Source organism: Jaculus jaculus, chromosome 19 (assembly GCF_020740685.1).
Source record: "Jaculus jaculus isolate mJacJac1 chromosome 19, mJacJac1.mat.Y.cur, whole genome shotgun sequence".
Classification (NCBI taxonomy): domain Eukaryota; kingdom Metazoa; phylum Chordata; class Mammalia; order Rodentia; family Dipodidae; genus Jaculus; species Jaculus jaculus.
This window is the reverse complement of record NC_059120.1, coordinates 30,278,364-30,300,353: the sequence shown is the minus strand read 5'-3', so window position 1 is coordinate 30,300,353 and position 21,990 is coordinate 30,278,364. Positions and strand designations below refer to the sequence as shown.

Genomic DNA, 21,990 nt, shown 5'->3' with positions numbered 1-21,990 from the left:
CATGGGGACCTGGGTGTTGTCAGGAGTATTTGGCCAGGGCCCCCTGAAAATGACAGAGGTACAACTGCCTCCCTTTGACACAGTGACCAACTTAGTGATACCTAATCTGGAAAAGGTGTGGGTTTTGTTAATACAAACTCTGGCTTTCCCTTCCACATCCAGATATGGCCATGCCCAGATCAAAGAAGGATCATGGGTCTTGGGTAGGCTGAGGAGAGACAGTGGTCAGATTGGGACATGAGGTTGACACCACCCCACTGTCTTTTATGTAGAAACTTGATAACTGGTGTACATTACCCCATATTCTGAGACCTTAAAAGAATGAGCTTTAGGGGCTAGGGAGATGGCTTAGCAGTTAAGGTGTTTGCCTTCAAAGCCAAAGGACCCAGGACCCATGTAAGCCAGATGCACAAGGTGGCGCATGCATCTGGAGTTCATTCTGCAGGGGCTAGAGGCTTTGGCATGCCCATTCTCTCTCTCTCTCTCTCTCTTTCTCTCTCTCTCTCTCTCTCTCTCTGTTTGCCTCTTTCCCTCTCTTGCTTTCTCAAATAAATAAATAAATAAAATTTAAAAAAATAAAAAAAGAATGAACTTTAAAGAAGTACAGTTTCTGGGACTAGGGAGATGGTCAAGTGGATGAAGCGCTGTCCAGACTAGTGTGAGGACTACAGGTCAGCTCCTCAGCATCTAACCTATGTAAATGTCAACTGGACATGGAAACCACCTATAATCCAAGCCAGGGAGGCAGAAAGGGATTTCCAGGGGCAAGATGGCTGGCTAAACCAGCTTAGTTGGCAAACTGTGGACTCAAGTGACATACCTAGCCTCAATAAAAATAAAGAGGGTGACTTAGGAAGACATCTAATGTCAACTTCAGCCTCCACATGCATACATGCATGCATGATTGCCCACACATATGCACATAACACACACACACACAGAAAAAAGATGAGAATGAATTTCATTTTCTTCAGAAAAATCCCTTGCTGGGATGAGAACACACCACCAAACCCTGTGCATCAGGAAGAGGTGCCCTCCATGGAGAAGTCTCAGTAGTTATAACTTACCTCACAGCTGAATTTGTATATGGATATTTGGTGGCTTTTTTCATGTTTTCTATATAATTGTGACACTAGTACAGGAAAGGAAAGGACAAACTGAGAACCTTTCTTTCCCCAGTTCTGGACAAAACTAAATAGACACATTTCTCTTTACCAGTCCCTGTCTCTCCATCAAGTTCAGGCCTGAGAGTTTAGACTCTGGGAGCAGATTTCACAAGTCCAATCAGGAGAGGAGGGTTCTAGTTGCCACATTCTGGATATTGTTCCCTCTCTGAAAGCATGATGGTATCAACTACCTATGACTAGATATTGGTAAAGAGTTTTGACCTGGTCTTACTCTGAAGATTTGGGTTTTTGGTGTTGTAATTTGGGAAGTTCTTGCTCCCTCATCAGTTATGCTTCATTGTTGACATTTGAGTTTCCCAGTTTTTAATGCAAAACATAATAGGATGATAGTCCATTTGCAAGTTAATTATCTCACATAAGCCTTGAGTTTACAAGCTTCATAATTAAGAGGCTCCACATTATGCCTGGTTTCCTTTAGGGTCTGTAGACATCAAAGCTCCCGAATGTAGATCCAAACCTCAAGTCTTCAAAATGCAGAATCAGAGCCAAGGTGAGATAAACATAAAAGCTAAGGAAACTCCTGTCTGGGTTGACCCCAGAGCACAGGAAGATTGCACCTCCCCAACTACTTGGCCAGTGGGGAGAAGGGACAAAGGTCTCACAGCATTCAGGGACTATAAAATTTACCTTTTATGCCCAGATGGCACACCACCATGTTCTTTTCTGGGCTGTGACCAACTTTGCCATCCAAACACTCTGTCTCTTGATAAGGAGAGGTGGATATTTCCCATAGGAGAAAGGTGAGTTGGGTTCTTACAATGCTTTGATAAAGTGCTTGTACATTCTGATTTGTACACTGATTTGTACAGCTGTTTGAGGAAAAAGAAAAAAAGGCAGGTGTATTTCGAATTCCCATCACTAAGGGAGGACTTTTGAGCCATTTGAATATTGTGAATAAAAATTCCCTATCTGGGGCTAATTACTAATTTGTTCTGTGTGAGTTCTGCCTGATACTGTGGGATGGAGATTCCATGTCTGGGGTTTTCTTGGGAACCCTGGTGTGCTGGGTGGCGAATTTGGGCATTTTGCTGTTCGCCTTCTGTACATTTTGTGTTAGTCTCTGGAAAGAAGGTGAGAAAGAGAAGTCAGTGCATTTTGAGGCTAGAGGAGAATAAGCATTAGATCAAAGGTTGAGCTGAATTTCCAAGGAGTACCTAAAAACTTGCCTCCAATTTAATTTTTTTTTAATTTTTTTGGTTATTTTTATTTATTTATTTGAAAATGACAGATGGAGAGAAAAAGAGGCAGAGAGAGAATGGGTGTGCCAGGGGCTCCAGCTACTGCAAACGAACTCCAGATATGTGCACCTCTTGTGCATCTGACTAATGTGGGTCCTGGGGAATGGAGCCTCGAACCAGGGTCCTTAGGCTTCACAGGCAAGCACTTAACCACTAAGCCATCTCTCCAGCCCCATTTTTAAATTTTTCATTCATTTAATTTGTTTGTTGGTGGTGGTGGGGAATATGCCAGAGTTTCTTATCACTGCAAACAAATGCCAAACAATTGTGCCACTTTTTACATCTTGCTTTACATGGGTGGATTGAAAATTGAAACTGAGCTGCTAGGCTTTGCAGGCAAGTACCTTTAACCACTGAGCACCTTCCCAGCACCCACTCTTTTTGCATTTCTTTTTTGAGCCCATCTGCCCATACTGAGTTTGGTATTGGTTTTATTTCTCATTCTATATGTTAGTCTATTTGTCTATGTCTAAAATTATTGACAGCAAAATAAACAACAACAAAATGAACACCTGACAGATACAGCAACCATCCTATTAGGGTATAGGACAAGTGATCCCTCCAGCCCACTCTACTGATGCTGGGTGGCCACGGCATTCGTGGACATTCTGGGGTGTCTGACTCTATGGCACACAGCAGTCTAATAGAACAGAACATTTTCCATTCCCAGATTGAAAGGAACTCCAGAAACTCATCTGGAATGTGCACATAAGGGCTTGGCCACCCCAAACCTTGAGCTAAGCCATATCTCTTAGTGTTGTTGCTTCTTCGGACATGTAAGGGACATATCCAGGCCATGGGTGACACTGTGGGGAAGACCCTCACTGACCCCAGAATACTTCTTAGCATTCTCTCCCATGTCAGCAACTCTCCGCAAATGATCCCAAAACCAGATTTTCTAAAACTTCCTAAAAATATATGACTAGTGTATCTGTAGCACTTCTTTTGTGCACTTATTTAAAATTTAGTCCACACTGCCATGAGCCCTCACACAGACATGCAGGAAGCAGAGCAAGGAGTTGGGAGGAGCCAGGAGATGGGTCTGGCCTACTCACTCCACACCCTGCACCCGCCTGACACTGTCCAGGCCAGGAACACAGGCTAGGGAGCTGAGCTAACTGGAGTTTACTTAAAACACGCTAAAAGTGGCAGTTCTTGTCATGTCTGATTTAAAATATTTTTGTGTGAATATGTGTATGTGTCTGAGATAGTTTCAGTATTTATTTTTATTTAAGAGGATGAGAATGGGTATACCAGTCTCCTGCCACTGAAAACAAAGTCCAGACTCATGTTCCACCCTGTGCATCAAGCTGTACATAGGTACAGCAAATAGAACCCAGGTTACTAGGCTGTAAACAAGTGCCTTTAAGTCACAAAACCATGTCTCTAGCCTTAAAGATAATTTTATTTTATTTTTTAATTTTTAAATTTTTATTAACATTTTCCATGATTATAAAAAAAGTCCCATGGTAATTCCCTCCCTTACGATCCCCACACTTTCCCCTTTGAAATTACATTCTCCACCATATTACCTCCCCATTACAATCATTGTACTTACATATATACAATATCAACCTATTAAGTATCCTCCTCCCTTCCTTTCTCTTCCCTTTATGTCTCCTTTTTAACTTACTGGCTTCTGCTACTAAGTATTTTCCTTCTCCCACAGAAGCTCAATCATCTGTAGCTAGTATTCACATATGAGAGAGAACATGTGGCGCTTGGCTTTCTGGGCCTGGGTTACCTCACTTAGTATAATTAATCCTTTCCAGGTCCATCCATTTTTCTGCAAATTTCATAACTTCATTTTTCTTTACTGCTGAGTAGAACTCCATTGTATAAATGTGCCACATCTTCATTATCCACTCATCTGTTGAGGGACATCTAGGCTGGTTCCATTTCCCAGCTATTATAAATTGAGCAGCAATAAACATGTTTGAGCATGTACTTCTAAGGAAATGAGATGAGTCCTTTGGATATATGCCTAGGAGTGCTATAGCTGGGTCATATGGTAGATCAATCTCTAGCTGTCTTAGGAACCTCCACACTGTTTTCCACAATGGCTGAACCAGATTGCATTCCCACCAGCAGTGTAGAAGGGTTCCTCTTTTTCCACATCCCTGCCAACATTTATGATCATTTGTTTTCATGATGGTGGCCAATCTGACAGGAGTGAGATGGAATCTCAATGTAGTTTTAATGTGCATTTCCCTGATGACTAGTGACGTAGAACACTTTTTTAGATGCTTATATGCCATTCGTATTTCTTCCTTTGAGAATACTCTATTTAACTCCATAGCCCATTTTTTGATTGGCTTGTTTGATTCCTTATTATTTAACTTTTTGAGTTCTTTATATATCCTAGATATTAATCCTCTATCAGATATAGAGCTGGCAAAGATTTTTTCCCATTCTGTAGGTTGCCTCTTTGCTTTTATCACTGTGTCCTTTGCAGTGCAAAATCTTTGTAATTTCATGAGGTCCCAGTGATTGATCTGTGGTTTTATTGCCTGAGCAATTGGGGTTGTATTCAGAAAGTCTTTGCCAAGACCAATATGTTGAAGGGTTTCCCCTACTTTTTCCTCTAGCAGTTTCAGAGTTTCAGGTCTGATGTTAAGGTCTTTAATCCATTTGGACTTAATTCTTGTGCATGGCAAGAGAGAAAAATCTATTTTCATCCTTCTGCAGATATATATCCAGTTTTCAAAACACCATTTGCTGAAGAGGCTGTCTCTTCTCCAATGAATATTTTGGGCATTTTTATCGAATATCAGGTGACTATAGCTACTTGGGCTTACATCTGGGTCCTCTATTCTGTTCCACTGATCTACATGTCTGTTTTTGTGCCAGTACCATGCTGTTTTTGTTACTATGGCTCTGTAGTATAAGTTAAAATCAGGTATCGTGATACCACCAGCCTCATTTTTGTTGCTCAGCATTATTTTAGATATTTGAGGTTTTTTGTGATTCCAAATGAATGTTTGGATTGTTTTTTCTATTTCCATGAAGAAAGCCTTTGGAATTTTGATAGGGATTGCATTAAATGTGTAGATTGCTTTAGGTAAGATTGCCATTTTCACAATATTGATTCTTCCAATCCAAGAACAAGGGATGTTTCTCCACTTTCTAGTGTCTTCTGCAATTTCTCGCTTGAGTGTTTTAAAGTTCTCATTGTAGAGATCCTTCACTTCCTTGGTTAGGTTTATTCCAAGGTACTTTATTTTTTTGGATGCAATTGTGATTGGGAGTGATTCTCTGATTTCATCCTCTGTGTGTTTGTTGTTAGCATATATGAAGGCTACTGATTTCTGTGTATTTATTTGGTATCCTGCTACATGGCTGTAGGTTTTGATCAGCTCTAACAGTTTTCTAGTAGAGTCTTTAGTGTCCTTTATGTATAGAATCATGTCATCTGCAAATAATGATAACTTGATTTCTTCCTTTCCAATTTGTAGCCCTTTTATGTATGTCTCTTGCCTTAAAGATAATTTTAAAACTACAGTTATTGAATGCATAAAGACTGTTGCTCTGTCTGTATTTGGCCCTTATTATGATTCTAACAAAACATTACCTCTTCTAGCAACAACAATATAATTTAGTCATCTATGATCTTTATCTCAACCTGGCCTATCTGAAATTTGAGCATTCAGAAGTTAATTCTCAAGGACCTCCAGGTACTATAGTAGAAATCTCACAAGTGAAACCCAGTAAAAGAAAACTTTCAATAACTAGTAATCTCTTTTCTTACAAGAGAAAAGAGCTGCAAACAAAATACTAAACCAGGTGAATTCCACAGAGAAGCAAGTGAGAGCCACTGACAGTTGGTACAAATCAGTACATTTTGCCAAAGTAAATATTTTGGTGAGCACAGTGGAAACCATCTGGAAGTGTAACTCACACCCACTGGCCCTTCCAGTGTGGTGTGGTGGAAAGTGCTGGGAAATGCTTGCACTCACAAAACAGCCTCACAGGATTATTAAGAAGCCTCAGAAAAGGATGGGGGTGTCACCAGGTGGCATCTTAAAATGGTCCTCCCCACATGCCCACACAGGGAACTCAGACTGCTGCTGAAGCCAAGGGCTCCTGCCTGCCTCTGCCCCACACAGCACTTAGCCAGGAAGAGCTAAGGCGAAAGAACACCAAGGGCAGAACCAAGTCATTAACTTAGCACACATGTGCCAAAAACTCAATCCAAAAGGTCTAAAGCCCACTGGGACCTACCTCAGCTGTGATTCCACAGGTTAGACTGGAATTGTAAGGTGTATGTCTTTTATCAGTACAGCTTGCTCCATGAAATGTTACAAGGAGAAAAAATTCAAAACCCATACCACCAAGTAAAAATACCAACTGATACAATATGTTACTCTTTTAAAAATGTACATTTATTATATTTTCCCTTTTTTGTGTTGGGCCTTGAGAGGCCCAGACATGAGGCCTAGTGGAACTTCCTGAGCCCAGCTAAAGTTTGGCGACCTGTCTCTGGCCAACTATGACTCAGCAGGACACCTAATGGCCTCAGGCCTGCTACTTCCACATAGGAAGTTGGACTTCTCTTGCACGCACTTAGAACCAATCTTCTCAAAAGTCATGGTATGATATTGGCCCCATCTTAAAATCCCCACCCTCGTTCTCAAAGCTATATAAGCACCTGCCTGTTACAATAAAGTGAGTTCCTGCTTCGACAAGACTCCCGGCTCTGTGGTTTGTTCCTGGCCATCGACACCCACCCTCCTCCTCAACCTCTTGGGAAGAACCAGCGGGCCTGGTCCTTCCTCAGCACTACCTGCCGGGGTAGCCTGGCAGTCTGGCCCCAACATGGGGGGACGGGAACCTGGCAGACTGGTGCCCCATGTGAGGCATTCTTGTTGAGGAGGTCAATCTGTGTGCGGGTGAGTGTACCCTCATAAGTCATGAGGCAGTCTTCATATTTAATGTGCTAAATTTTGCTTCTATAACCTATACTTGCTTGTCAACATCTCTTCATTTTCTTTCTCTTTCCTTTCACTTTCAGTTCACTGGCAAGCTGCATCTTCAGCTTTTGTATTTCTGAACGGGTCATATATCCCTAGTGGACACACAGTGTGTGCAGACCTGGAGGAGACTCAAGTCATATTGCCCCCTCATTTGAGTGAGGGCTTCATCCCAGAAGACAAAGCAAATCTGCTGGGGAGACCCGCTCCCATCCGCACAGTGTTTGGTATCATTGAGCCGTCCCCTAAGGATACAGACTTGTCTGGCTGTCACGGATCTACATCTGAACTTAATTCTACAGCATGTTTACCTATCTTTTGGGTCCTTGTGTTTGTGTTGTACTCATGTGTCTGTGGGTGCTATTGCCCTAATTTTATGGACATTTCTCTCTTGACTTTATAATATGGGACAGTCTACCTCTAAATCCAATCCTGCCTTAGATTCTCTCAGGGCACTCCTGAAGAGCAGAGGGCTTGATTTGACTGATGATCAGGCTCAACAGACCTGGGATTACCTTCTTAAGCTGGCGCCATGGCTGCCAGAAGGAAATCTCTTTGATTGGGACACTTGGGATAGGGTAGAGGCCCTTGTTCATCGGGCACATGTGGAGAAGGGTCATATACCCCCCTTAGGGATCCTCCCTACGATCTCAACCTTTAAGGGCTGCTTCCCTCCAAGGCCAATCAAACAAAAACAAAAGACAGAGGAAAAAGAAAAAGATCTGGCTACTCCTCCTGGAGATGCAGCTTTAAAAACCCCAGAAAAGGGTGGATCCTTATACCCCTCACTTGATCCCTTTGGGAGTGCTCCTTGGCCTTCCAGGGGTCCTCCCCCACCTCCTCCATTGACTAATTCTTTCTGGAACCCCTAGGCCCCTCCTTCATATTCGGCCACCAAGCCTCCAGAAAATAAAGCTACTTTTTTATTTCCCATGAATCTAAATCCTGGGGGCAATCGCCTGGTATCTGTGGGAAGCTCAGGACCATAAGGAGCTTAAAGAGGCAGTCTCGGAGGATGGACCTAACTCTTCTTGTGCTGAGACCTTGTTATAGGGACTTACCCATCAACATTGTACACCCCAAGATTGGAAAAATCTAGTCAGGGCTGTCTTGTTAGGTTCCCTATACATTAAGTGGTGTGCCTTTTTTAAAGATGAGTGCCATACACAGGCAGAGCAAAATCAAAGTCAATGGCCCGCTATGCCGATTTGGCCACTACAATCTGCGCATTAGAGTTAAATCCTAAAAAATCAACATGTTTCAGGTGCAGGGATGAGGGCCACTTTAAAAAGGAGTGCCCCAACAAGACAAAGCCTCCCCCTCCCTCTAGGGGTATGACCAATATTCTACAGGAACTCAACAGGTGGCTATACCTGATCCATATAGGGACCAGGTCAGGGCACTGGGCTTGGTGGCATGGAAAAGGCTTGATGAGGGACCCTGTGAATCCGCCCCCGCCCCCCCGCTTAGGGGTATTACTCATAAATCATCTGAGGACTTGGCTACATTTATAGATAGGGTGGAAAAAAGTCTCCAAAGAAAATTTCCCCCAGGGGCATTACAGGATTAGTTTACTAAAATGTTGGTCTGGGAAGGGATGGCGATCATCACCTCACCTGTGTGGGTCTCAAGGACAACTCCATGAGTAGATGGATTGTAGCCACCAATTGGCACTATCTCCCATCAGGCTAGGGCCATGGCTGCCACCCTTCAGGAAAATAAACAGAGAGATTTGGCCACTACAATCTGTGCATTAGAGTTAAATCCTAAAAAATCAACATGTTTCAGGTGCAGGGATGAGGGCCACTTTAAAAAGGAGTGCCCCAACAAGACAAAGCCTCTCCCTCCCTCTGGGGGGATGACCAATGCCCCTCGCACCTGCTGCCCTAAATGCAAGAAGGGGTTTCACTGGGCTAGGGAGTGTCGGTCGAAGTTTGACATACAGGGAAAGCCTTTAAGCTCCTCACAGGGCTCCCCACAGCCCTGTTAAATAAAGGGAAAGAGACCATCAAAGCCCACTGGACAGTCCCTCTGGTCCCCAGACTTAGACCCAAAATTATTTTAAATATTGGAAATAAAAGATTCAAACTTCTCATCAACACTGGAGCAGACCGAATGGCCCTGAGAAAGGAGGAAGTGCCCCTCTCCTGGCAGCTTGTGCCCAGCCCTCCCCTGCTGGTTGTTGGCGGGCAGTCCACCTCTTGGGAGACTGCCACGTGGCTCCCTTGGACTGACCCAGGTGGGGGCAGCGAGAAGTCCACCCTCTCGTGGTGACTGGGCTCACTGCTAACTTACTGGGGCAAGACATCCTTGGAGATGCCGACGCTTTCATCACTACTGACCATAAGGCCTTTTATAATGATTTGTTAGATGAAGAAGAATATCAACAACAGTTTGAGGAAGGGAGGGAATGCCATCCCAATTACAGAGATGATCCTTACTTTGAGCAACTCAGACAAAAGTACTCCAATGAATACCCCCAATTCTAAGGGCCACTGCCTAGCCCTCCCCCCATTTAAAATCCAGTGGAGACTGGGGGATCCCATATGGGTTGAGCAGTGGCCTTTCCCTTCTTCTAACTTACACCAACTCCACATACTTATTGATCAACAGTTAGAGACCGGACATATCCATCCCTCCACTAGTCCCTGGAACTCTACTGTCTTTGTCATTAAAAATCCTAACGGGTCCTGGAGATTTTTACATGATTTAAGGAAGACCAATGAATGCATGATCCCCTTCAGAACTCCCTATAGGGGACTTCCATGGATCCCAGCTATTTCCAATATATATTATATTACTGTCATTGACATTAAAGATTGTTTCTTCTCTATCCCGCTCCATCCAGGAGACATGGAAAAATTTGCATTCTCTGTACCCACTGTTAATTTTTGTGGCCCAGATAGGAGATTTGAGTGGACTGTCTTACCTCAGGGCATGCTGGGCTCACTGGCAGATAGGGCTGTAGGAGAGCCAGTACTGCCAGTCTCTTCCTGGGGCTGAGTGGGATGGTGAGTGTCGACAACTCAGAACCTCTCCTAGTCACCAGAGAAAAACCATAGAGTCAGGAGTCTTGTTGAAGCAGGAACTCACTTTATTGTTACAGGCCATTGCCTATGTAATGTTGAGAACAAAGGCAGGGATTCTAGGATGGGGGAAGAGGTAAGGACCAATAGTAAAACTGTGACCTTTGAGATGATTGGCTCCAAGCATGCGTGCATGTGGGAATTCCACCTCCTACATGGAAGTGGCAGGCCAGAAGCCATTAGGCGTCTTGCTGAGTCATAGCTGGCCAAAGGCAGATCACCAAACTTTAGTAGGCTCAGGAAGTTCCACTAGGCCTCATGCCCAAGCCTCTCAAGGCCCAACAAGGGCATGGCTAATAGCCCACCCATTTGTCAATATTACCTGTCATCCATTTTCTCTTCTCTTATCTGTCTCCCCAATACTCTGCTTTATATTTACATGGATGATATTATTCTTGGGTGCCTAGATTCCTCCACACTCCAGGACCTTACCCACCAATGTCTAACTATCCTTCATACTCACAGCTTTATAGTAACTCCTGAAAAAGTTCAAACTATGCCTCCCTTTAAGATCTTGGGGTCATATGTCCCTAGTGGACGCACTGTGTGGCTTTTGACCTTTAGGCTTGTGCTTCTTTCTCTCTCTCTCTTGCTTCTTGGACCTGTGAAGGCAGGCCAGCTTTTTCTGCCATTTATGGAACTTCCCTTGGATCTGTAGGCTTCAATAAATATCCCTTCCTCCATAATTGTGCCTGGTCTGGAAGTTCATCTCAGTGAACCTAAAGCTGCCTACTACAGAACTTGGTACTGAGGAGTGGGCTGAGATGAACCTGACCATATGGATGTTGATCTTTTGGAAACTTTGTTTTGGAGAAATAGGCATGGACTTGGTGCTTGCAACTGAAGGCATCTTCTGGAGTGCTAAGCCAAATTTTATGGACTATTCTGGTGAGAGTCTGAGAATGCTACTTCGAGGCTTGGCTTATGAGCTTTCAAAGGGGAAGGAAAGACTGCAGAGGACTTTGTTGGAACTGGGCTACTGGCATAAGGGCTGGCTGTGTCCTGCTACCCAGGCCCAGAGAGTTTGATCAAGGATAAATTTGTAATGGAATGATGTGCTTGGCTAGAAATATTGGACTGAGAGATTTAAGATTTTAAGCTGGAAAACCTCAAGCAAGTTAAAATTACAGGCACTGAGACTGGTTTTAGGTTACTAAATCTGCTATTGTCAAACACATTAACAATCTTTAAGGAAGATGGTCCAATTGCTTTACCATGGAAAGGATGCCTGAGGGAAGACTATCATAGAAATACAAAGACTTTTGGATGGTGGTTAAGTTAGCATTGTTTTAGTCTCTCCTTGCTATGCCATATACCAGTTAAAAATGTTTACTCTGTGCCTTTATATGTTAGAAGTGGTTAACTTGTTTGATTTTACAGGTCTTAATATCTTAAATTGGTCAAGACTGTGGGGACCTTTGAAATTAAACTGAGTACAATTTATAATGTGTGATGGTTATAAATCTACTGATAGCCAGGGACAGAATGTGGTAGTTTGAATAGATGGCCCCCAATATATTCAGTTGTTTATTTGTTTGTAGTGGCATTCTGCAGCCACCTGGCTAGAGGCAATGTCACTGGGTGGATCTTAAGGTGTGGTGGTGGGTTTCAGATTTCAATCTAAAGATATGCAAAGTGTGCCTAGCAGGAGTTCCTGAAGTGTGCTGTGGCTTTTGGCTTTAGGCTTGTACTTTTAATGTCTAACTATCCTTCATACTCACAGCTTTAAAGTAGCTCCTGAGAAAGTTCAAACTGTGCCTCCCTTTAAGATCATGGGCTTGATCCTTACCCTAGATACAGTTTCACCTGTTAAACCACAACTTTATATTCAGGATTCTTACACCTTGCCTCAACTTCAGAAGCTCTTAGGAGAAATTAACTGGATAAGGCCCTAGATACCTATATCCACTGAGGAATTATCCCCCTTGTTCGACCTACTAAGGGGCCTTGATCTTTCATCCCAAGTAACCTTAGCACCTGGGCAGAGACAAGTCCTCCATAGAGTCCAGGAAGCCATAGATAACTCTAATCTCAAACGATTCAACCCTGATCTCCCTCTTTCCCTCTACCTTTTCCCTGAGGAGACCTGACAACTGCCTTGTTGGCTCAAAAGGGCGAGCCTATCCAGTGGATTCACCTCTTGATCAGTGGGGACCCTAGGGTCTATTCTTTAAGTAACCAAGTAACTGATTGTATCATTAAAGGAAGGGAAACTGCCATTAGACTCTTTGTTATTGAACCTTGCTCCATCATTATCCCGTATAAGATAACTGATTTTATTGGCTCCAAAGAAATAATATAAGAGTCGCTATAGCACTTGAAGGGTTTCTGGGCACCAAAGACTGCCATTATGGCCCTCATAAGTGGATGAGCTCCCTTTCTAGGTTGGAGTGGAGGCCCCCCCTCAGGCTTTTCCTACCACAACCCAACCCTGACTTCCTCATTGCCTTTACAGATGGGGGACACCTGGGGGCTTCCCTGGTTGTGTACCGCCCCTTTAAATTGGGGGCCAAACCTAAGCCCATCAAGTCAATCTCTCAGGAAATAGAGGGATCAGCACAGTACAAAGAGTGTTTTGCACTTGTTCTGGCCCTGGATACCATTTAAGAGCCATTCAACTTATTTTCTGGCAGCCTCTATGTGGTAAATCTATTGCCCAATCTCATTGAAGCTCACATTAGACTTGATTCCAACCCTATAACCCCCTTAATGATCCAGGCTTTCACCCTACTCAAACAGAGAGTCTACCCTATCTTCATACAACACCTTCGAGGCCATCAAAATTGACCAGGTTTCCTGTCTGAAGGAAACAGCTTGGCTGATCAATTGGCCTCTGCGGCTCACTGTCACACTGTCTCAGAGGCTATCCAATTTCATTCCCTAACCCACACCAACTGGAGAGGCCTTAAACAAAGATTCCCCCAAATACCAAATAAAAATCTTAAAAAGATTATTAGGACATGCAAGTCTTGCCAACCCTTCCTCCACATCCCCCCTCCAAACTTCCAGGAGTAACCCTCAGGGCCTTCATCCCAACCATCTTTGGCAAATAGCTGTTACTCATTATTCCCCTTTTGGAAAACTCCATCAGGTTGAGATACATTACCACAGGCTGGCAACTCAGAAATTAAGTTCCTCAGATGACCCACTGCCACTTCCTCTGCCTTCCATGTGACTGATGATGGGTAAGATCTCAGACTGGCTGAGACAACCTAAGATAGGCCATGGAGTGGGTTCTCAGCGAGCTAAACACATGGTACCTAGTGATGGGTAAGATCCCCAGAGGGGGACAATCTAAGACAGGGGCCATGGTGACTAATGTTCTTACAAAAACAAAAGGGGGAGAGGTTGGGCCTTGAGAGGTCTGGATGTGAGGCCTAGTGGAACTTCCTGAGCCTAGCTAAAGTTTGGTGACCTGTCCCTGGCCAGCTATGACTCAGTAGGAGTCATAGCTAATGGCTTCAGGCCTGCTACTTCTGCGTAGGAAGTTGGAGTTCTCTTGCGTGCACACTTAGAACCAATCATCTCACAAGTTGCAGTATACTATTGGCCCTTACATCTCACCCCATCCTAAAATCCCCACCCTCGTTCTCAAAGCTATGTAAGCACCTGCCTGTTACAATAAAGTGAGTTCCTGCTTCAACAAGACTCTCAGCTCAGTGGTTTGTTCCTGGCTATCAACACCCACCCTCCTCCTCAACCCCTTGGGAGGAACCAGCGGGCCTGGTCCTCCCTCAGCACTACCTGCCATTGGAGCCCAGCATTTTTGCATGTTAGTTTGTATGTTATAGCTAACTTTTCTCATTTTTAGAACTTTTTAACCTATTACTACCTATTTTTTTAAAAAATTTTGTACTTATTTATTTGCAAGCAGATAGATACAAAGAAAAGAGACAATGGGCACACTGGGGCCTCTAGCCACTGCAATTGAACTCCAGAAGCATGTGTCACTTTGTGCGCATGACTTGTGTGGGTACTGGGGAATCAAACCTGGGTCCTTACCACTAAGCCATCTCTCCAGCCCTAGTACTGCCCATTTTTAATTGCTGTATTTGCATGTATAACATCTGGTGGGTTTGTCTTGTTTCTTTATTGCTCAGTTAGATTTTAGTATTGTTCTGTATGTTTTCCCTTCTAGTCTATGACTGAGCACATTCTATCCTTCCCACATACAACTCATATACTTGTCCTCTTATCTTAACCTCTTTTTCTCTCTTTGTGAGCCCCTCTTCTTTATATCTCATAAATATAAATTTACATAGCTTTAACAAATATTAAAATCTTTGGACCCTGCCAATATCCCATTTCCCTCCTATATACTAGTCTCACCTTGATTGTTTCCAAATCCAGCCTAGCACCAGTTCCTTTCCTCATCAACCCTGCTTTTTCCCATATATAACCCCTGTAACTAAAAGCCTAATATATTCCACACCATTCTTATTCATTTCTTCTCCAACAGTTGTTGAAGCCAAAGGTTTCGCTGCTATTTATTGGCTAGTATGACATTTACACAGTGGGCATATACAGCAGCATAGTCACTTCTGCAGTTAATATTGTACTCTGGGAGTAAATAGAGGTTACATCAGACCCCTTGGGCTCCTAGATCGAGGATATAACTTCTGGGGTGCCTAAATCTACCACTCACTATTACACCAAAAATATATCAACAGAAATATTGCAGCTGATTAAAACATTTCCAGCAATTAAATAACTACAGATTCATAAATCCCAACATAGCTCTAGCTAAGATTGCCAATACTATCTTGAATAAAATTGAAGTAAGACCCTTGTCTTATTCCTGATTTTAGTAGAAAATGGTCTGAGCTTTTCCCCTTTTATTTAATTACCAAAGGCAATGTAGATTTGTGTGAATATCCTTTAATATGTTGAAATATATTCCTTGTCTTCCAAGTTTCTTCAGGACTCTTTACCATGAAGGAATGTTGAATTATCTCAAAGCCTCTTCTACATCTATTAAGATGATCATGTAGTGTTTGTCCTTGAGTCCAACTATATGGTATGTTACCTTTATTGATTTATATATACTGAACCTTCCCTTCATATCTGGAATAAAACCAGAGAGCACACTCTTCTGCCTTACACACTGGGTGTGAAAAACTAATTGTTGGTGTCAACAAGATGGATCCCACCAAGCCACCCTACAACCAGAACAGATACAAGGAAATTGTTAAGGAAGTCAGCACCTACATTAAGAAAATTGGCTACAACCCTGGCATAGCAGCATTTGTCCCAATTTCTGGTTGGAATGGTGACAACATGTTGGAGTCAAGTGCAAATATGCCATGGCTTAAGGGATGGAAAGTCACCAGCAAGGATGGCAGTGCCAGTGGAACCACACTGCTGCAAGCTTTGGACTGCGTCCTACCACCCACTCGTCCAACTGACAAGCCTCTGCCTGCCCCTTCAGGATGTCTATAAAATTGGAGGTATTGGAACTGCTCCTGTGGGTCGAGTGGAGACTGCTGTTCTCAAACCTGGCATGGTGGTCACTTTTTCTCGAAGCAACATCACAAGTGAAGTCAAGTCAGTTGAAATGTACCACGAGGCTCTGAGTGAAGCTCTCCCTGGAGGCAACGTGGGCTTCAATATGAAGAATGTGTGTGTCAAAGATGTTCTCCGTGGCAATGTTGCTGGTGACAGCAAAAGTAATCCACCAGTGCAGGCTGAGGTTTTACTGCTCAGGTGATTATCCTGAGCCACCCAGGCCAAATCAGTGCTGGCTATGCCCCTGGGCTGGATTGTCACACAGCGTGCATAGCTTTACAAGTTTGCTGACCTGAAAGACAAGATTGATCTTCGTTCTGGTTAGAAGCTGGAAGAGGAACCCAAGTTGATGTGATGCTGCCATCATTGCCATGGTTCCTGCAAGCCTGTGGGCGTGGAGAGCCCTCTGACTACCTTCCTCTGGGTCAGTTTGCTGTTCCTGATACGAGGGAGGCAGACAATTGCTGTGGGTGTCATCAAAGTTGTGGACAAGAAGGCTGCTGGAGCTGTCAGTGTCACCAAGTCTGCCCAGAAAGCTCAGAAGGCTAAGTGAATATCAACCCTAACACCTGCCACCCCAGTCGTAATCAGTGATGAACGAAGGTCTCAGAACTGTTGTCTCAATTGGCCATTTAAGTTTATTAGTAAAAGACTGGTTAATGATACCAATGCATCATAAAACCTTCAGAAGGAAAGGAAAATGTTTGTGGACCTGTGTGTGTGTGTGTGTGTGTGTGTGGCAGTTTTAAGTTATTAGTTTTTAAAATCAGTAATTTTTAATGGAAACAACTTGACCAAAAACCTGTCACAGAATTTTGACACCCATTAAAACAAAGTTTAATGAGAAGTTTTTTTTCTCATTAACTAAGTTAAAAAGGAGATATAAAGGAAAAAGAAAGGAAGGGAGGAGGGTACTTAATAGGTTGATATTGTATATATGTAAGTACAGTGATTGAGTTGGGGAGGTAATATGATGGAGAATGGAATTTCAAAGGGGAATGTGTGGGTGGGAGGGAGGGAATTACCATGAGATATTTTTTTATAATCATGGAAAATTTTAATAAAATTTTCTTTTAAATATTTTGTTTATTTATTTGAGAGAGAGAGAATTAGGATGGGCATGCCAGGGCCTTCTAGCCACTGCAAACAAACTCCAGATGCATGTGAAACTTGTGCATCTGGCTTATGTAGGTACTGGGGAATTGAACCTGGTTTGTTTGGCTTTGCAGGGAAGCACCTTAACTGCTAGGTCATCTCTCCAGTCCACAACAAACATTTTTAGTAAAATATAAAATCTTGTCATTTAAATCAATCCCAAAATGTTACCAAGACCACAGTAGCCTTACTTACATTTTTAAATGCCAGAAGAAAACAGGCATACATTTGTGGTTGTAGACTGTCCTGTATTTTTCCCAGATCTCCAAACAGGCAAATGTTATATAAAGCACAAACTATTTCTTGCAGCAATGGCACATATCCATCCATTATACATTTTAAGAGCCAAATACTCACTTTTCTTAACATATTCATGATTTTTCTACAATTGGTAAAATAGTGAACTATTGGGATAGAAAACAAAACATTTTGAATATATTTGGGGTATTCATCACAGTTTAAGTTTTCAAAGGTTGAATAATATTTAGGTTTATCTCACAAGTATTGTTAAGACTTACAAAGAAAAATATTTTTTAAAATATTCTATTTTCATAACAATAATCAAATGATGTCCTTAACTGATACTTTTCATATAATTTGGGAACACGAAAACTTAATAAAATTGGTTCATTAGATATCTTGTCATTTCTACCTTACATCTATATTGACATGTGGACTCAAGACAATTATATTCAAAATGTCACCTAATATTATGGAAGAATGACTTTAGAGAGAGCATTTATTTATGAAGAATGACTTCAGAGAGAGCATTTATATAAATTGGATTTGTAAGAATGCTTTTGCTTTTCTTTTACTAGAATGTGTCATAGCCATGGAGACTGTAAGTGGAACACTTCATTTCTTGTTATTTCTAGGTCTGTCCATTTTCCTTTTAAGGGACAAGTGATGAATTTAAGTTAAATTTCAGATTTTTAAATCAAAATAAAGAACAGAGTATAGTAAGATAAACATTTTTTCAGAAATGCCTTTTTCCTTAAAAATATTGCTTATTGTGTACAGCTCATTTAACATATTAACAATCACAGAATGAAACAGGAGGGAAAGGGGAGAATGCTGTAACTTGCCAGGAAACAAGAAGATATCCTAAATCATTGGTATTCAAAGTTGAACATTTAACTCATTCTGCACCTGCCTTACTAACTCTATACTAATTTCCAGTAATAGACACGTTTCACTAATCTTACATATGCTATTTTCATAGAGTCTCTGATGTTCTGTTTGTTTGTTTCCTTTTTTTTTTTTTTTTTTTTGTAAAAGGAAAAACTGAGGAAGCTTCTGGTTAAAATAGTAAGCTAGGAGCCATGCTAAGAAAAACTAGGAGGAAGAAAGATCCAAGATAACACATAGCACACTCATCTACCAGAAAGGGATTGTGTGTAAGGGATTAAATGCCTTGAGGATTCCTGGGCACTAAAACTAGAGTGAGAAAGAAATGCCTAGCAGCTATACTACCTGGGAGATCTGTTCCAGAGATTCTCATATAGGAATTTGCTGTAGCTGGGATCTACAACCTAGATCCTGCCACAACTCGGAATCTCCAGGCCCTGCTTGGGTGGGGTTTCCCCCAGTGCAGACAGGTATTTCCTCCATCAGCATCATCAGATCTACTGGGAAAAGTGTCCCGCATGTGAAAAAGAAAATAAAAAAAGCCGAGAAGGGTGCATGCAGAGAACAACACAGAGACTTAGCACTAGCCTCCAGAGGAGTCCCTTAAACAGATTTCAAGGCCAATTTCCTGTCTCAGCTATACCCCATAGGAGGGACCTCACTCCTAGATACCAATCAGTGAGTATCACTGGACATTCAAGCCTCAGTGAGCTTTGAAAGGTTAATGACTTCACCTGAAAAATCAAAGGGAACTAAAGGGTTAACGACTGTCTCTAAGACTGGAAGGCCTTGAAGATGCATCAGAGGCATTCAGTCCCAGACATGCTAACACCTCCCCTGAATGATAAACTTCCCTTAACTCAGAAAGCCTTGAAGGAACAGAAACCATCTGGGGTTCCCTAGACATCCTCCCTAGACAATCTTGCTGAAAAAGATTATTCTGGAAAAGGGCACAAATAGCTACAGTTCCTCATCTACTTCCCTTGATACCTGGGGGCTTCTTTCTTTTCTTCTTCTTTTCACCCTCTCCCCCTATACTTTTGAACTTCAGATGAGAGGCCATTGCCATGCGATAACTTCCATCCATACCCTCATCAAATTACAGCCTTCAGTACAAGGTACTTACTCTTGTTCTGTGATAGAAGCACCTCATTTCAGACCTTAGAACTCCAGAAGTTTCTCACTTGTTGCTCCATGGATGATTGGAGAGGTGGTATAGTAAGATACTATACTGGGAGGCCCCCATGTATTGCTCCACTGGACACCCCAACCATTATGAGTATGGGGACACACCCTTCTAATCCTTGGATTTTGTTGCCCTTCCTAAGCCTTGGAGACATCCAAGGGGGATCGGCCACTCAATTCTTGTCCTCCAAAATGGGCTGTAAATTATCTAGTCCAAAAGACACTCCATTGGCATGTCTCACAACTAATTTAAAGGAACTCAAACTATGTGAGCTCGTGCCTACCAAGTTACTCCAACTCTCTACTAAAATTTGGCCACAATATTCTCTAGACAATGACACGGCTGGCCTGAATTTGGTACTTTCAATTTTAACATTCTCATTGCTCTTGTGAACTTCTCTGACAACATGGCAAATGGTCTGAGGTTCCCTCCCCCACTTCTAACCCTCCTAAAACTCTGTCTCTCACACAGAGTTCTGTCAGCTGGCCATGACTTGCCAGGGTCTCTCCCTGTCACCCCAAATTCAACCCATCCCACTAAATCAAATACAAACATTGCCTCTTGGACCTACACCTGGTCTAGTCTGCTTTTCTTAGGATCCTCCTTATAAGCTTGAACCTCAGCCTACCTCAGTGCACATCATACAGGAAGATTGTAGGCCCTCCTTGTGCTTCAATAAACAGTCATTCTGTTGAGATAAAGTCCAGTGTTTTCCTTTGTTTTTCTCTTTCACTTTTCTTAAAGGCTTTCTAACCCCCACCCACTGCATGTACCTGGTCCTGAAAGTCCTGAGAGCGAGAAGCCTGGATCCAGGAGCAGTAATTCTAGATCAGTATCTGCAGCTTGGAACACCCTCTAGGCCCCAGTGAGCCAGCACTAGCACTATGGCCCACAAGATCCCGGGACTGATTAAGCAATAAAGGGCAGGTAGCAGGCAGGTGGGGCTTGGCCTTCATCATGCCCAGGGGATGATTCTTATCCCTTCCCTCCACATACCAGCTCCTGAAAGTGCTGTGTACAGACAGCAGCCACAGAAATTCCTGACCCATAGTACACTACACCCCTTCAGCCACACCAGCACTGTGGCACAGCAGGGTATCCAAGCCCTGGAAAGCTTCTTTTCTTCCCCCATGCCTTTGTGGTCTACACCTACAGAGACCAGGCAGCTGTCACACTAGCCAGGAATTACCTGGGTCCTTTGGCTTTGCAAGCAAGCACCTTAACCTCTAAGCCATCTCTCTAGCCCTGAAGAAAATTTTTGTAATCTCACAAAGGAGAGACCCATTCAGTTGCAGGAGGCTCACAAAACACCAAACAGAGAAATCAGAGAAGAAATTCTCCACATCACATTATAGTTAAAACTCCAAACACTGAAGACAAAGAAAGATTACTAAAAGTGGCAAGAGAAAAACAATTTATTGCATACAAAGGTAAGCCAATCAGAATTACTTCTGGTTTCTCAATGGGAACTCTAAAAGCCAAAAGAGCTTGGAATGGAGATTTTCAGAGTTTGAAAGACCATTGGTGCCAACCCAAATTCCTACACCCACCAAAATTATCCCTCATAATAGATGGTAAAAAGAAATCTTTCCATGATAAAAGCCAGCTTTATGAATATATGAGAATGAAATTAATTCTACAGAGAATACTGCAGGTAATACTCTACACAGAAGAGAAAAATTACTCAAGAGGCCACAAGAGGGATAAAGCAACAACCAAATCTGAAACAGACACAAAATCATCCAGAGCTCAAGAAAACACAAAACTCCAAAAAAGCCCCAACATGACAGGGATGAACTTGAGCCTCACAGCCATAGCTCTAAATATTAATGGATTTAACTCCCCAATCAAAAGACACCAGTTAACAAGTTGTATCAGAAAAAAATGGATTCTTCCATTTTCTGTCTATAAGACGTACACCTTACCATCAAAGATAGGCACTCCTTAGAGTAAAAGGTTAGAAAATGATTTTCAAGGTGTTAAGTAAGAAACAAGCAGATGTAGCTATACTAATATCTGCTAAAACAGACTTTAAACCAAAAATAATAAAAAGAGACAAAGAAAGTGACTTCTTACTCATTAAGGAAACAACCCAACAATAATAAATTACAATTATATACTTATATGCACCAAACATACCAAATTTCATAAAGCACAAACTACTATACAATAAACCAGAAATAAACACTAACACAATAATATTACTAGACTTTAATACCCCACTATTGTCAACAAACAGAGAATCCAAGCAGAAAATTAACAGATGATGGAGCTAAACAATACCACAGAACAATTAGACTTAGACATATACAGAACATTCTACCCTAACTCTACAGAATTCACATTCTTCTCAGCAATGCATGGAACTTGCTCTAAGATAGATCATATACTAGGGCATAAAGCATGTCTCCATTAACTTAGGAAAACTGTCAAAACTCCTTGCATTATTTCTGACAATAATACAGTGAAATTAGAAACCATCAACAAGAGAAAAAAAAATCACACCAACTCCTGGAGACTAAATAACTATTAAAC

General features: G+C 42.2%; 1 pseudogene; it reads left to right on the top strand.

The window, feature by feature from the left end:
- Nucleotide 1: 1 nt before the first annotated feature.
- LOC101593633 lies at nt 2–16,539 on the top strand (annotated as a pseudogene).
- The last annotated feature ends 5,451 nt before the right edge of the window (nt 16,540–21,990 follow it).